This window comes from Pygoscelis adeliae, unplaced genomic scaffold (genome assembly GCF_000699105.1).
Source record: "Pygoscelis adeliae isolate BGI_AS28 unplaced genomic scaffold, ASM69910v1 Scaffold63, whole genome shotgun sequence".
NCBI classification, from domain to species: Eukaryota; Metazoa; Chordata; class Aves; order Sphenisciformes; family Spheniscidae; genus Pygoscelis; species Pygoscelis adeliae.
This window is the reverse complement of record NW_008824414.1, coordinates 481,117-484,745: the sequence shown is the minus strand read 5'-3', so window position 1 is coordinate 484,745 and position 3,629 is coordinate 481,117. Positions and strand designations below refer to the sequence as shown.

Here is a 3,629-nt window from a genome sequence, read left to right as displayed (position 1 = left end):
GCAGTGCCCGTGTAGGGGAGGGAAAGACCCGCGGGCATTTCCTCACAGCCTGCGGGTGCCTGGAAGCATCCCCAGGCCAGCCATGCCTGCAGGCAACCCCAGGGGTTTTCTGTGGGGATTCGGGGGCTCTGGCAGCCCCGCAGCTGGCAGGGAGGGGGCTCTGGGGAGGCAAAAGGACATGGAGATGCTGGGGGTTGAACCCAGGGCCTCTTACATGCAAAGCAAGCGCTCTCCCGCTGAGCTACATCCCCTTTGCACAAGCAGTGGTGGGGGCCTGGGCAAGTCCCCTCATTGCCCCACCACTGCCCACCACTCACCTTGCTTTGCCCCAAGGCCCCCAAAAACAGACCATCAGGGGCTGCACTCCACCATCCTTACTGCTGCTTCTAAGGGGCTCCATCTTGGCCATGGGGACGTGCCCACCCCAAACACTCTGCCCATCCTGGCTGCACCAGGCACTGGTGCCCTCCCACCACCCTGGCCCTGGTCCCACCACAGGCTGGGGCCACACATGCCAGCCAAGGAAGGCAGGTGCCCAAAAGGAGGGCTCGTCCGGGAGTTGAACCCGGGACCTCTCACACCCGAAGCGAGAATCATACCCCTAGACCAACGAGCCAAGCTGCAGTAAAGGGGCAGGAACCCTCTCCTAGAGCTCCATTACTCAGGGAACTGGTTGGGGTGGGATGGGACCTGGGGAAGCTCTTTTTGGCCTTGATGGATTTTCACAGCTGGGAGGTCCCCCTTGCTCTGCCCTGGCTGCAAGGTGGGGGCTGGCACCAGAACATGGCCACAGGCTGTAACTGCCCTGGCTCCAAAAGCCATGGGGCCAAGAGGACCAGGGCAGGCAGCAGGACCCCCAGCTGCAGGTAGCCCTCAGGCAAGGGGATGTAGCTCAGTGGGAGAGCGCTTGCTTCGCATGTAAGAGGCCCTGGGTTCAATCCCCAGCATCTCCAGCTTTTTGCCTCATCAAACCCACCTTCTCCACGGGGCAGTCTTGATAAAACTCTTCTTCTACCTCTGGAAGGCATCCCCAAAGGAGATACCCTGCACCATGGCCCCCAGGCAGAGCTGCTCAGTGGGGACGTGGTGGCAGAGGGGCCCGGTTGTGCCATCCCCGACTGCTCTGACAGCCCCTTCCCCACCCAGGAGGGCACGAGCCCTGGCCATGGCTAGGCCGTGTCTCTTTGCCCACGGAGCACCAGGCCACACCTCGCTCCCAGCAGTGGTGGGACCATCCCAGCAGAGGGGATGTGGCTGAGCTGTTGAGGCCGCCCATGCCCCCTGTGCCAGGCAGTGTTGCCCCGTCCGTGCCCCGTCTCTGCAGGGGCTGTGTCTGGCGGTGGGTGCCCAAAAGGAGGGCTTGTCTGGGAGTTGAACCTAGGGTCCCCTCCCGCAGGCCTACCAGTGCCCAGCGCAGGAGAAGGGCAGTCCCAGCACAGTCCCACCCTAGCTCCCCCAAGGGCCCCCAGTGTGGGCACCGGGGTGGCGGGTAAAATCTCTCGCTGTGAGCAGGATTCGAACCTGCGCAGGGAAACCCTATTGGATTTCAAGTCCAACGCCTTCACCCCTCGGCCATCACAGCTCCTGGGCTCCCTACGTGGGGCAGGGACACCCCAGCTTTGCCCTGGGGTCTGCCTCTGGGGAGAAAATGCCACCCAGCCTGGTGTGGGGCCATCTGCACAGTCCCAGTACCCCTTGGCAGCCCCAGTACCCACATATGCCGGAGTTGGGAAAAGGGGACATCCAGGGGTATTTACCGATGGCTGGGAAAAAATCCAGGTGCAGCAGAGAGCCTTGTCACAGGGCAGGCACCAAAGGGAAGCATCCTCTAGTGATGCCCAGGGAGACAACAGGTTTCGGGGAGAAAAAGACATGGAGATGCTGGGGGTTGAACCCAGGGCCTCTTACATGCAAAGCAAGCGCTCTCCCGCTGAGCTACATCCCCCTGTCTGTGGGCAGGGGTGAGGGCCTGGGCAAGTCCCCTTACCACCCTACCGCTGCCTCACTGCCCACCCCTCACCCTGCTCTGCCCCCAGGGCCCTGACCCCAAAAACAGACCCTTGGGGCACACACTGCCAGCTCTTGGGGGTCCAGCCTCCCCACGGGGATGCACCCAGCCAGGATGTGGCACTGACCCCTCTGTGCCAGGCCCTGCTGCCCTCATCATGCCCTGGTTATGCCACAGTCCCCTGTGCCAGCCAAGGAAGGTGGGTGCCCAAAAGAAGGGCTCGTCCGGGAGTTGAACCCGGGACCTCTCGCACCCGAAGCGAGAATCATACCCCTAGACCAACGAGCCAGGGTGCTGCACTCCAGTGCACCCCCAGCATCTGCACCCCACAATTTTGGGGGTTGATGAGGGTGGCTGATGCTGCCTTTTGCCCATGGCACAGACTGGAGCAGGGAAGTCCATCTTACTGTGCCCAGGATGTGGGGCTGGCATTTGGAGGTGGCCACAGCACATAACTGCCCTGGCGCCAGTGGCTGGGGGGACAGCTGGACCACGGGGGTCAGCGGGGACCCCTGGGCACAGTCCTGCCCACGGACAGGGGATGTAGCTCAGCGGGAGAGCGCTTGCTTTGCATGTAAGAGGCCCTGGGTTCAAACCCCAGCATCTCCATGTACTTTTGTCTCCCCAGAGCCCTCTCCCTGCCGGCTGCAGGGCTGTGGAGCACCCCATGCCCCACAGAAAAGCCCTGGGCCTGCCTGTGGGTATGGCTGGCCCAGGACTGGGGGGACAGCAGTGGTGCACGGTGGGCGCAGTGGGTGCCCGCACCCCATGCCAGGGCCCCCGAGAGAGGGAGCTGTCCTACTTGCCCTGCCCAACCCAAAGCTGCGGTGACTTCTGGGGGGAACAAGGGGACGAAAGCCAACAGCTGACCCCAAATGAGCTCTGTACTCCCCAGACAAAAGCAGGGCAGGCTTTGCCTAAAGCGAGGACTCCTCTGGGAGTTGGACCCAGGTCCTCTCGCACCTAAAGGTGGAACCGTATCCCAAGCCTGCATTGGGCTCCCCAGCCCTCCCCCTTGGGCTCACGGCCCTGGGCTCAGTGTGGGTCCCAGCTGGCCCACGGCCCACTGGTAAAAGCATCTTGCAGATAAACCCACAACTGACACCCCATGGCTGTGGGTCCCCAGTCTCTCTGGGTGGTCCCTCCCCACAGGGGAGGATTTCATCTGGCCCAGGGGCAAGTGGTCCGTGGCTCCCTGCCCTACATTGCCTCAGGAGAGCCTGGGGCTGCCAGGGAGGAGGTTCCCTGGTGCGGGAGCTGCTTCCCAGAGAGGAGGTGAGGAGCAGGGCTGGGGCTGCCGTGGACCCCAACCTGCTCCCGCCCCTGCTCCCCCCAGCCCAGTTCCCATAGTGGCAGGTAAAATCTCTCGCTGTGAGCAGGATTCGAACCTGCGCAGGGAAACCCTATTGGATTTCGAGTCCAACGCCTTCACCCCTCGGCCATCACAGCCCCAGTCTGGGGCATGCAGGGAGGACACCTGCCCCCTACCCTGGGCACCCCCCTGCCCCCCCTACTTGCCTTGTTTTCCTGGGAAGTAGAAAAGTCTCTGGGGTGTCCGATGCATCCCCGCACACAGCCTCAGCCCCACTCTGCTCCACAGGGCCTAATGGCAGGGGCCACC

General features: G+C 63.1%; 8 non-coding genes across 8 annotated transcripts; 2 read left to right on the top strand and 6 right to left on the bottom strand.

Moving 5' to 3' along the window:
* Positions 1–179: 179 nt before the first annotated feature.
* TRNAA-UGC lies at positions 180–251 on the bottom strand. Its single transcript has one exon. It is a non-coding gene; the product is annotated as a tRNA-Ala (tRNA).
* Positions 252–544: 293 nt separating this feature from the next.
* TRNAP-CGG lies at positions 545–616 on the bottom strand. Its single transcript has one exon. It is a non-coding gene; the product is annotated as a tRNA-Pro (tRNA).
* Positions 617–881: 265 nt separating this feature from the next.
* TRNAA-CGC lies at positions 882–953 on the top strand. The gene has a single exon. It is a non-coding gene; the product is annotated as a tRNA-Ala (tRNA).
* A 547-nt stretch (positions 954–1,500) lies between these two features.
* On the bottom strand, positions 1,501–1,582 carry TRNAS-UGA. The gene has a single exon. It is a non-coding gene; the product is annotated as a tRNA-Ser (tRNA).
* Positions 1,583–1,873: 291 nt separating this feature from the next.
* On the bottom strand, positions 1,874–1,945 carry TRNAA-UGC. The gene has a single exon. It is a non-coding gene; the product is annotated as a tRNA-Ala (tRNA).
* Positions 1,946–2,224: 279 nt separating this feature from the next.
* Positions 2,225–2,296, bottom strand: TRNAP-CGG. The gene has a single exon. It is a non-coding gene; the product is annotated as a tRNA-Pro (tRNA).
* A 249-nt stretch (positions 2,297–2,545) lies between these two features.
* TRNAA-UGC lies at positions 2,546–2,617 on the top strand. The gene has a single exon. It is a non-coding gene; the product is annotated as a tRNA-Ala (tRNA).
* A 758-nt stretch (positions 2,618–3,375) lies between these two features.
* Positions 3,376–3,457, bottom strand: TRNAS-CGA. The gene has a single exon. It is a non-coding gene; the product is annotated as a tRNA-Ser (tRNA).
* Between the last annotated feature and the right edge of the window lie 172 nt (positions 3,458–3,629).